The following is a 12,678-nucleotide window of genomic DNA, read 5'->3' as shown; positions in this document are numbered from 1 at the left end:
CTTGCTGACTTTTTACAAAGTGCACACTATTGACACTTGGGCTGGATGACTCTCCGTTATGGGGCTGTCCTGTGCCAGCGTCCCTGGCCTCTACCTTCTAGGTACCAGTAGCATGCCCATCCAAGTCATCATAGTCGAAAGTGTCAGCAGATTTGTTGGCTGGGGCAAAATCACCCCTAGTTAAGAAGCACTGGTCTACACTCAAGTAACTACCATACCACCTTAGGGTTGCCAGCTTTTTCAAATACAAATACAAGACACCCAGTTTAATTTGAATTTCAGAAAAACAACAAATAATTTTTTGGGTATTACTTGTCCCAAATATATAGCTGTGTTTCCTGTACTTTTTTTTTTTTTAATCTGGCAAACCTACATCCCCCCAGATTAAGATACGGAACATTTCCAGAACCCCAGAAGGCTTCTTTGTGTTCCATGCTCCTTCTCAGTCAATACCCACACCCTAAAGGCAAGCATTAATTTGAATGAAGTCCATTTTTACGTTCTCGTGAGATGCACAGCAACACTTCTCAACCACGCCTTCATTAGTCCCCAATTTTCCTCTCCCCCAACAGTCTCAAAAGCGTCACACCTGCTCATGTTGAAGGCTCTCCCAGGCCCAACCCCTGTACATTGCAGGTTCCCTCCCCCTCGTCTCTGTCCGTGACCTGCCAGCCCCGCCCACGCCCACGCCGCGCTGCGCAGAAACACGGCGCCGAGCGCTGACCCGCGAGCTGCCGGCTTCTCTCCTCGCGTCGCCGCCCTCACCCGGTGCTGGATTCTCGTCACCACTCAAGCGAGACCTCGGCTGACAGACAGACCTCTCTGTCGGGAAGAGGGGCTTGGAGGGCATATTTAGGAGAAGACGAAGACCGGCATCCTCACGAGTTCACGCAGTGGCTATCGGGGATGGCATTACCTCTGGAACCTTCTTAGGTTCCTCCTCCCTCAGCCCCGTTTGGCCCTTGCCCTCGCGTCTGGCCGCGGGAGGAGACCGCAGGACAAGACCTTGTGTGCCTCATTCTGGGACTGGGAAGAAGCTACGAGCCTCCTCCTTGGCTTGTCTCTGCCACACTCCTTTTTGGATGTTTGCTCACACACTGGATTATTATGTTTTTCTTAACACGTAAGTATCGCATCAGCCAAATTTTACAGTGGATTAATGGAGCAATTTCGGTAGAGTTGAATTTGCAGAAATTAAGTGAATGCTGGTGGGAGTTGCTGTCATGAACAAGGTAAGATTTTGACACTAAGAAGTGAGCCATAACCTTTGCTGGGTGGATGTGAGTTAGGGAAGTTTCTAGAGAAGGTAATGCTAGAAGGCAGATTTTGAACTCAGAATTTGCGAAGTGTTTGTGACTAAAGAAGTGTGTACTAAGTTGAATTATATTTCTGAGAAGAGGTAAATATTTCAATGAGATTCTGTAATGGGACGAAGGTCGGGTGGGGTTGTCCTGGGTAGAAACCGTGGGTTTTGGGGTTAGGGTGGGGATACGGATGGAGTGAGGGTGGGGGCTTCCGTTACTTACCGAATGCAAGTTTGTGTGTGCCGCATGCACAGTGAGGCCAAGTAAACTGAAATTTCGGCGTTTGGAGCAGGGAAAGGTTTACCGCAGGGCTGAGCAAGGAGAGCGAGTGGCCCGTGCCCACAAAACTCCAACCTCCCTGAAGGGTTTCAGCTGAGCCTTTTAAAAGTCAAGGGCATCCAAGGGTACGTGATCAGGTGTGCACAATTCTTGGACTGGTTAACGGTGATCAATGGTTGATGGTTATCAATCCTTAGGCGGCAGAAGGTCTGGGGGCTCCGTGCTCTAAAACAGTTAATGTCTTCCATTTGGTGGTGGTTTTTAGCATATGAAAAACTGAGGAAACATGCATGAGATACTATGATCTGGGTGCCTCAGAGAGGAGCTACAGCAGAGGACATAGGGGGAGGGTTCTGTCCGAGGAAGGCCCTGTAGGATTCTGCTGAGTTACACTTCCACGTTTTCTCTGGGTCTCAGAGAACCAACAGAACCTGGTTAAGTTTTCATTTTAGACAGCAGCTTTGTCGATGTGGAGTAGAGGGAAGGGTCAGTTAGGAGACTTATAACATGTCAAAGGAGCAGTCATTCACCTCTAAGTATGAATTTACGTACACCCATTATTTCCTTCCAAAGCTCTAATTGGCATTGGCAGTGAGAAGATGGGAGTTTTACTGAGGCAGTGAGATGACAGCAGGACATTCTGAGGCAGTGGGCACTGCCAGGGAGTTCAGGCTTAGTGGAGGGGGTGTGTCTCACTGCAGAGGGCCAACTTTGGCAGCTTTTAGCCACTGAACACATGAAGTTGGGACAGGGAGGCAGGGGTGGGATTAAAGAAAGGGTGGAAAAGGACAAAAATGGCCCATGTTACGAATTAGCCTGGGGTTGGGGGCAGCCACACTGATGGGTAATGCCAATACAGGATTGTTCAGTATTCGCAGACTCCAGAGTTACACAGGTGTGACATTTCCTGAACATTTGTTCTTGTTATTCTTATCAGCGTGTCTGGGAATGAGTCTGAGATTAGGAGAACAAATAGTTTGAAGATTAAGTAATCAAGCCTTCTGTTGTGGCAGTCCCCTATGGTGCCTCATTTGATTAGTTTTGAAGAAGCAAGAGACAGTAGTTTATAATCATGGAGCTGCTCTCCCAGAAAGGCCTGAGTTCCTGGGAGGGAAAAATGAGCTAGCAGGTTGGAGAGGTCACGAGGGAAGTTACCCCACAGCATGGAAAACTGGAAAATGACTTGTTACATCCCTTGTCATGGGTCAAATTTGTTTAAAATCAAATCCATCTGTTCATTTCACACCCTTTGTCCCACTTCCTTGCTGCAATCCATGGTGGATTACTCCATTACTTTAGAAACTGGCTGTTCTTACAATAAGCTAATAACTTATTTTGTGGTTTACTGCATTAAGATATTCTGGAACATGACCAACACTTAGTCCCTCTCTCTCTCAAGAATGAACTTCTTAGTGTGGCACATTGACCGAGAAAAAATTTTAAGTCTCTCTCACATAACATACTGTTAACAGGCTCTGAGGTGACACAGGTAGGGAAAAAGCTTTCTGTCACTCCCCTAGGCCTTCCTCTCCCCCGGTAACCTGCAAGCACTCATTTGCCTCCCATGTGCCACACGTTACAAAAGACTTCCTGGCTCAGTTGATTCTGTTTATGATCTCCAAATCTTAATTTCAAATGAAGCTTGCTCCTTTTCAGGAAAGAATTATCTTCTGTGCAATAAACCAGAGTCCCCTGAGGCATGCATTTGAGATGCATCAATTCCCCTAAGGTCTCCTAACCCATTAAAATATGTACAGTGTTTCTGGTTAACTAATGGATCATTGGAAAAATGAGATTGCATGCGAGATATAATTCAAAGAAATGAACTGGGGTTGTTGGCCAATCCATTCATAGGAACATTTGCTGATTGGGAAAATATTTTATTTTTGGGGCCTAATCCCTTGCCAGACCACACAAACTAGTGAAGGTCATTATTTTTGATTTGTTGGACCTAATTCTGAAGACAGAGCAGCAATGGAATTTGTGATTTCTGTTACTGCTCCTGATTAAGAAATGACTGGCTGGCATTTAAACTCAGTTGGATCTGCACAGTCGGTGGATATTACGGTTTTTTTCCTTCCTTGTTGAGTGCAAGCTATTGCTAGATGTTATCTTACATTCACTCCTGTCTTCTGAAGAGCCAAACATTTTGGAAATATAATATTTATGAAATTGGATATTAAAATGGCAAGTGGTTTAAAGCTGAGTAATGGGTGTTGAAAGATCCCAGCACATGCACTCACAGTAATTTTACATTTTTCATTACTGAGGTAATTAAAAAATTCCTTAGGGCTGAATTATAGTAAAATTTTATGTTTCTTTCTACTAAGCATAAACTAATTTTCTTTCCCACTGGACAGCGTTAATTTAAGTAGGAAATATTTTTAATCCTATCTCATTTATTCATATTATGAAAAATTGCAAGCCTTACTAATTTTATTCAACATTATTTCTTTCTAAATATTCTTAGATTCAGTAACCAATACGCATTTAGTATTAAAGTTTAAGCAGAAATGAAAGGTGGAATTTTTTTGTCTCACCAGTGACCTCTCCTAGTTCATTTCTAACTCTTGGGTGTTCCCAGAAAAGTCATAGGGTCTGAGCACTTCATAACTAGTCCATAAAAGTCATGAAAATGTTCCCATAAATTTTTCTTTTAACTGTGAGATTGAGGAATATATGAAATGGTATGTGATTTTGGACAAGTTCTTAATTTATTTATCCATAAAAGGAATTTAATAAGCTATATTCTCTCCCTTACCTAATTCTTCAAGCGGCAAGTGAAATGCTCAGCAAAGCCCTTTGACTCTTTCAAGCCACAGGGTGCCATTTTGTTTCTTTCAGTCCCAGTGACATTCACTTTAGGGTTCACTTTTCTGATGCTTAGGGAAATAGAGAAGTGAATGTAGCATACAAGAAGTGGAACAGAATCAAATTAAAAGTCATCATGTCTAGAAATGACAAGAAGGAACTGAGGGTATTAACTCATGGAGCAATAATACTCTGTCGTGGCTTATCCATTTGGAAGTTGTGCCCAAGAGAAATGCAATGACAGAGATAGGGAAGAGGGAGGGTGGAGAGAAAACACTCTACCCAGCACCTGGGCTGAATCCATGTGGAGCCCTGAGACCTGGGAGAAGCTTTGTGCTTCATGTGCCAGGTATGGCTTGGCCAGCAGGGAATAGAACATTCATCGCCATCCGAGGAGAAGGAGGGAGAACTGCCATTTCTTGTAAGCCTCCCCTGTGCAAGGTGCCCTGCCAGTTCTGGCTGTTATGGGCCAAGCGTCACGAGCGTTACCTCCCATGACCCTTACAGCCACTTGCACTACAACAGATAAGGAAATAGAAAGTTCTGACTGGGTCACTTGGCTCAGTTCCTATTGCTCATAGGTTTAAAGTGCAGCTTTGAATGGGGGGGCACATTCCCTTGCTTTTTCCCCAATGTGTCATTGTGCCGTTAGAGATTCTCTATGGGTACACATTTCCTGTCCATTCCACTCCTCTCACCCCATAACTATCCCAGGGGTTTTCAAAACTAGCTCTGCAGGAGAATGTAATATGCAGATGTCAGGGCGTTTGCCCAGACCTATTCAACAGTAACCTTCTCAAGTGGAGATACATGGATAATGACTGGTTTATACAAGATGTTATTTGCATTTTACTTAAGGGGCCCTTCATTCTATTCAATTCAATTAATGTATAGGGAGGATTATTATGGGCCTAACTCTGGATCCTTGAGATTAAAAACACACTGTCTTTAAGGTCTTTAAGGTTCGTGGTCATCTAAACCTTCGGGATAGGAACAAAGATAGATGATGAAGTTTTAGATCTCACAACTAGCAAGTGGAAGAGATCATTTAGAGCAGAGATCTCGCTGAAACCATTCCAATTTTTACTGGGTGAACCCCTCCACATGCCTGCTCTCAAAATCACAAACCATGACCTACTTAAATCAGCCCTGAAAATCCCAGGGTCAAAACATTTCCACACCAATACACGCTCCTTTTCCCCTTTAGAGATGATCTTTTGGGCTACTTTTATGCATACCTGATGTGATAACGAGCTGAAAAAGAAAGCATCATAACACTCCTTTTTATGGAGGTGGCAGCAAATATAGCAGAGACTGGACAGTCCTTCTGGCAGCCACCTAATCTACCTCAGAAAAATTGGAGGTGTTTCTGTTTCAATTTTTACTTATCTGTAAAGATCAGGTGTGTTCTAATCTTTAGGAAGTGATCAGCCTTCTTGGAGTCTTTTTTTTTTTTTTTAACCATTCCTGGCTTGTCTAAGTTCTTGGCAGTAGATGTCATGTAGGAACGAGGTTCATAAGATTAGCTAGGAATTCTGCTTTTGTCCCTGGCACGTGCTCTGCTCAACACCCTTTGCTTTGCGCTTCCCTGTAACCCTAAGGTTGGCTCCAGCCTTCTTATGCCCGGTTAAGGGTGTAATTACCCTAATATTACCCTACTATCGGTGTATGCATGACAGCATAGACCATAGCATGTTGTGCAAAACATTAAAGTTTGTGTGTTTTTCAAATGATGGTCTCTAGATGCAAATGACAGAGTACATTGGTTACTATTTCCATATTGATCCTCTCAAATAGAACCACTTTAGGAAAGCAGAGCTGAATCTCTGAATCTGAATCTCTGCTGTTCATTCACCTGCACTATTTAACTCCAGCTGAGATGTTGTGCTTCTCACCTCAGTTTACTTTTGCAGACAGTCTGTTCCTCCTTTCTTCAGAAATAGCATTTGGACAGCTGGGGCGCAGTGTCGTACAGTTGATCTGTTTGCATGCCTGTGTCCTCCTCTAGACCATGAAATCCCCAGCAGCAGGAGCTAACCTAATTCATGTTTGTGTCACCTCCGGCACAGATTAGGTCTTTTGTAAATTAAGTTAATGAAAACAAAAATGCTTAAGTTGCTACAATGACTAGGTGTTTCCTTGATCAGACTTTTAATTTCCTTCTCTTACTTACCTTTTCTCTTTCAGGTTGAACCTGTATGACTTATGTAATAAGAAAAAATACTTACATAAAAATAAAGGTGTTCCTGTTTAATTCTCAGAAAGCATTTCCACTGCTAACTTTTAAAAAAATGATCTAGGCAAAACATAAATCAGTCTTGTGGGCATGTTTTACAAATGTTTATATTATTTGTTTAAGTACATCTGACCGTGCATAAGCACGAGGGCCTCTCCGATGGAAGAAATAGGCTCTCTGTGCCTGCCAAAGGGTTTCAACCTGTTACCCATTCCTTTTTGGCTTTTCTTTCCGACCTTCCTATTCCATCACTTTAAAATGACGAGCGTGGCCCTAACTCTATAAACAGAAATTATTGAATGCTAATAATTTCTGGTAAGCAATTTAGGAAACATTTAAGTCGCTAATATATATGTGATCCCCTTTTTTACTGCAATTTCCAGGGAAAGTGCTGCAACGTGATATGTGGCAATAACAAATTCAGAAGGAAGGGAATATGAAATTCAGCGAGCAGCGTGAATGATTTGCTGTTAGCATGGGGCCCAATAACACTACAAAGCTATAAACTCTGTCTATCTAGATTGCCCAGTTAGGTGGCAGAGATGCAATTTGTCTTTTCTGAAGCCGCCTGCTGTTTGCTAGCTCCATCTCCTGTCACAGCCTATTAGCTCCCCAAGAAAATTGGTGGGAAATTGCCTGCAGATTGTAGGAAATTGCATCTCCAGGCCCTGGAAAAAATGTAGGATAGCACAACACTGACCCTCCCAGAGCAGCTATTAATACAGCAGAAAGTGACCTTTGACTCGCAGGGAAACGACTTTGCTATTTGCTGAATAAAGACTGTATTATGTGTGGCTGAAGGAAGGGGCAAATGATTATCCTAGGGAGGCTCACAGCGAACCTACTTTTGAAAGCCTAAATATTAGTTAGAAGATTTTTTGTTTTGTTTTGTTTTGTTTATTTGTTTTAGGTGCAGAGGGTTTGAGTGTTGTGGCTCTGCAGGGAGAGAACGGTCCAGTTGGCTTGTTTTTGAAAGCACCTTTCCCCCGAGTTAAAAAGAAGTAAATTGTCTCAAGGAAATGCTCACAAATCTCTCAGGCAAAAATCCAGGAAGTGACTCTTTCAAAGATGAGATTAAAAAGCAAAGTCGAGCACATCAGGGCACTGGTTTGTTTTCCCCTTTGGTTCTGCTGCGTATACATCTGGGGCTTCCCTCCCCTTTCCTAATTGCATTTTACAATTCTGTTTCTGCTCACTTCTGAATTATTTTCTTTATAGACCATCCCCAGAAGTTCAGACATCAAGATAATTCAGTGTTCCACAGGGGTACATATTGTGCATATTTTAAGCATCATTAACTTTATGTTACCAAAAAAAAGAAAATCAAGACTCTGACATGGTATTTACAGGCTTGCATTTCTACCTGGAAGGGTCTGAGCTCCCATTTACAAGTGACTTTTTTAAAGAGGGAGAACAGCAGTTTAGCTGCACTGGATGAGTCCGATGCCCTTACTGCCTTCGAGTCCTAAAAACTGTCCCCTATTCCCACCCTCCCTGATTACTGGGTCACTCTCTTTCAGTGCCCTTGGGAACAAATCCGAAATGAGACGGTGGGATGCAGATTGGCATTGCTATAAGACAGTAAGATATAAGCTGTATTGACATAGAGATACCCCACACAGGGAAAAATAGCTCCAATGGTAGCTCCAAATTTATACATGATAGAAATCTTTACTAGTGCGTTCATATGCTTTCAATTTGAGATCAAAATTATTCTCAGTTTTGATACACCAGCTTCTCTTCCCTTGTGAACTGCAGAGTTACCCCCCTATTTGCACAGATTAAAAAAACGAGGCTTCTCTCAGGACTGAGAAGGTTTTTGTTTTGTTTTGTTTTAAGAGCTACTGCCTTCTTACATTCGGTTCTTGCTTCTAGAGAGAAAAGTATTGGACACTATGTTGTATCAGAGAGCACTGAATTTAGCCCGAGGATTTCTGAGCTTTTACAGGGGCTCTGATGCTCTACCTGTGTGATTGTGGGTAATCATTTTAAGCCTCTATGGCCACACTTTCATTATCTAAAAAGTGGATGTTCTTTAAGAACCCTTTGAGATTTAAATTCTGTGATAAAGTGTAAGGATCTGGGGATTGAGGACTGAGTGACCGCTCTGCTTCCTGCCTACTTCTTGGACTTTCCTTGACTGATTGTCCTTGAAGAAGGGGTTCTGTTTAGCCAAAGAATGTATTTTGGAGTTTGCAAGCACCCAACATGCAACCAGCTAACTTATGAAACAGTGTACATCATGTGAATACTTGCTTATGACTACAGGAGAGCCCAGAGAAGTTCAGACCTGACCCCTGGGAGCATCCTGCCCACCAGGGTGAGTGGACATTAGGTGGTGAAACATCCATCACAGGAGAGCTGCTAGGCATTGGAACTTAGGAATAGAGTTGACATATCATAGTCCCTCATAGATATGGGAGGGATATCAAATGAGGTCCAGTTAACTTCGAAAATATTATGTGAAAAAAGCCAGACACAAAAATTTACCTGTTATGTGATTCCATTTGTGTAAAATATCCAGAGTAGGTAAACTCATAGAGACAAAAAGCAGACGAGTGGTTGCCAGGGGCTTGGTGATATGGAGGATGGGGTGATGGGGAGTGGCTGCTTAATGGGGGCATGGGTTTTCATTTTGAGGAGATGAAAATGTTTTGGAACTAGATAGAAATGATGATTGAACAACATTGTGAATACACTAAATGGCACTGAATTGTACACTTTGAAATGGTTGATTTTATGTTATGTGAATTTCACCTCAAAGAAAGAAGTCTACTTAGATTGATAAATAAAGAAACAAATGCAAGAATATATATTACTTAAAATTTAAAGTGGAGATTTTAGCCCAGACAATATAACTCTTGCCACAGTACAAATCACCCTGTAACCCTTCTTATCTGCCTTTTTCCACTCTGATCTTCGACCACAATGATGACTGAGAAATGACTGCAAGTTCTGATTCATCAGAACTCTAAATAACTCCACAGCTCCAAACACCAGTGCTAGGGCTGATTTTGGGGTTTATCAATTTTCAGATGATATGTGAACACCATCTTTCCTACAAACTCCTTCAAAATCCAATTTGGGCCCCATGTCTTTTCTGAAAAGTTTCCTGTCCCTTGAGTTGAAAGAGATCTCCACCTACTCTGACCGAACTTTTTAGGGCTTTACTCACTGTCTATCTTGGATTATGGTTGCTTATTTTCCTGACATGCCTTTTCTCCCTTACTTGAGGCCAGAATTGTATTCCCCTCACCTTTGTATCCTCCCAGACACCAGGGCAGTGTGTACTCAGTAAACATTGGAGCTTTTGCTCTTATTTTCTTCTCTACCTGAAATGTGCTTTGTAGGAGAATTCCACAGCAGTCTCTCCCCTCCCTCTTCTTAGCTACTGGAGTTTTTAGGGATCTACTGTTCCCCATTCTCAGCTCCTGAAATTCAGGGTGGGCATAATGCCTTCCCGAATGTATGCCACTCCTCCTACCATCTTCATGGGTGGTCTTATCTGCCTGCTCCAAATCTGAGAATCCTTCCATACGGATTGCAGATTTGAGCCCACGTAAACCTGGAGCTGAAGGTGACCATTTGCCATGGTGTGGGAAGAGCTTGCCTGGGAATAAAGCCAACACGAAGAAAAGTAGGTCGTGCAGTGGAGAGAGACTGGTTCTGGGAATATTGTTTGGATACCAGGGTTCTGCCAACGGGGAGCCAAATTTGCCCCTGGACTTCTCAGTTTCATGAGCCAACTATCCCTCTTTTTTGCTGAAGAAATTAGAGTTGAGTTTTTGCCACTTATCATTGAAAGACTCCTGTCTGACACATTCTTGGTATCTCATCTCAAATTTCAAAACATCCTTCAAGACTTGGGTAAGATCAGTTGTTCTCTGGGAAGCCCTCATGTCTCTTCGTATATTTTTATTTATTCACTCTGTTATTTATTACTCTACATTGAACAAAGATTTATTGAGCATCCAGAACAGATGCAGATATATAAAGGAGTAAGACTGTTTTTGCTTCTAGGGAGTGATAGTAATAGAAAGCCTTATATTTAGGCAATTTTTTTATAATTTTACCCTCCCCCCATCCTTACATTAGTCTTGTGAGATGAATATTGCTATGTGTATTTTACAGATGGTAAAACTGAGGATCGGAGGTTATATAGAGGTTATTCAGTTGAACAAGCCCACTGTTTGACCATTTGGACTCCAATTTGGACTTCTGCTTCCTCTGTTCTTCCAGTGCAGTCTGCCTTGCATTATGTCTTTTGTCTTTTTTTTTGTTTTTTGTCTTCTCCACTAGACTCTGGGTCCTATAAGAGTAGGGACTGTGGCTTGCTTATTTTTCAATTAGCCACACATTAAGCAGAGAATTTATGATGACAGAATTCAATTAAGTATTTTTTTGTCTTGATGGATAGATGAGTGAACCACAGCTGAGTGAATAATTTGTGTCCTCTGAAACCCAAATCCGAATTCACATCTCCAGATTCAAAGGAGCTAGAAATGCCATACTGCTGTTTCTGAAGCTCAGAATATTGTACAGCCACCTATTTCCTCTGAGGCATCCCTCCTCCCCATGATGGGAGCATGTGTGGAGCCACCAGGACTCAGAATCAGTGAAGATTTACTGTTAAATGAATGATGATTAAACTTCAGGGCCACTCACTTGCAAGGTCATATACACCAAATTTGCAAAATGAAACATTTAAGTTATATTGTTTAAGATCATGGTCCCGTTCCATTCAAACATTCCTTCCACTATTCTTTCTCCTACGCAGGGTGGCACTGGAATGGCCATATGTGTTGGGGATCTGGCTAAGAGGGAATTGGGGATACATGGAGTTTGAGTTTAGTGAAGGATGTTTCTGTGGTTGAGACTTCAAGAAGCACACAGTGGATATTTATTTAGAATGAGAATGAGCCTAGGTATTCAGCTGCGGGAGCAGCTTCCTGGAATGCTCCTGCTGCCCACTAGCTACTTGACCCAGTGTTGTGCCATGAAGATGTGGGCAAGGAGCTCTCTTGCACCATGATCGCGTTTCATAGCCCAGCACTGTAAGGATATGGATAGTGGAGGGAAAGCACAATTTGAAACGTATAGAGTATGGAAAGTGTGTCTCACCATCAGCTCTTAGTACATGAAAGTTCTTTCCTCTCAGGAATATAACCTGCTAATGCAACATGCACAGTTATAAAAGACACCATAATTTTGTGTGTGTGTGTGGCAAGAATTGAGGAAAATACAAAATTGGTGTAGGGCCTTGCAAGGGACCCATGGGAGTGAGGGGCCCGTCGCTGAAGCTTCACCCGTTTCGTGGTATATCTGCCTCGGAAAATGATTTTCAAAACTGTTGTTGAATGAAGAGATTGTCAAGGAGACGGACATAAAATGTAAGGAAAACTCTTATGGAGGTGCAGCAGATAGGAACAGACATCAGCATTTTTACACATTTTGTGACTTTTGTGATATTTTCCATCTAAAAAATTAATAACATATTGTGACTTTTTATCTCTCCAAGGAAATAGTAAGTATCCCTTTTATTAAAGAGCACCTCCTTCTTGAAAAAAATGCTTTTAAAAGCTCCGGGCCTCACAAAAATCTGGATTTGTCCCTACCGAGAGTAATTATCCAATGACTTTGCTTCAGTCATTCCCCTAAACATTCGTGAAATTCACCTTACAGTGTTTCACCTCTTTCTGCAGAAGCATTCAGTTTCTTCAGGGACAGAGGATGTGGCATCTTTGTGATTTCTATGTTTGCAAATTCTAAAGCGGTAAGATTGCTCTCGCTTTCTAATTGTGCAGCAGTTGTTTTGGGCTCGGTAATAACCTCAGCTTCAGGATCTGGGAGAATATCACTTTTGCCAGTGGGAAGTACACAAGGCAGGACTTTTTGGTTTCGCTTAAAGTGGTGTTGAAATTGTGTATTGTAGTAGAATCCTATTAACTCCAATTTATGCACAAATAGGCCAAGGCCCAGGGAGAAAAAGTGCTTTACTCAAGTTCATGGGATAATGAATATCAGAGCTGCAATTATAATTTCCCAGCT

At 42.2% G+C, this 12,678-nt stretch overlaps 1 long non-coding RNA gene across 7 annotated transcripts in view; it reads left to right on the top strand.

Moving 5' to 3' along the window:
- The first annotated feature begins 719 nt into the window (after nt 1-719).
- LOC123616261 (uncharacterized) overlaps nt 720-12,678 on the top strand; it is a 556,494-nt gene continuing 544,535 nt past the window's right edge. For all 7 annotated transcript variants that reach the window (XR_012506409.1, XR_012506412.1, XR_012506411.1 and 4 more), the window contains exon 1: nt 720-1,123. This is a non-coding gene — a long non-coding RNA (uncharacterized LOC123616261). The remainder of the gene's footprint in view (nt 1,124-12,678) is intronic.

The sequence above is a fragment of the Camelus bactrianus genome, chromosome 4 (genome assembly GCF_048773025.1).
Source record: "Camelus bactrianus isolate YW-2024 breed Bactrian camel chromosome 4, ASM4877302v1, whole genome shotgun sequence".
Taxonomy (NCBI): Eukaryota; Metazoa; Chordata; class Mammalia; order Artiodactyla; family Camelidae; genus Camelus; species Camelus bactrianus.
The sequence above is the reverse complement of the archived record's forward strand: the minus strand, read 5'-3'. Positions and strand labels throughout refer to the sequence as shown.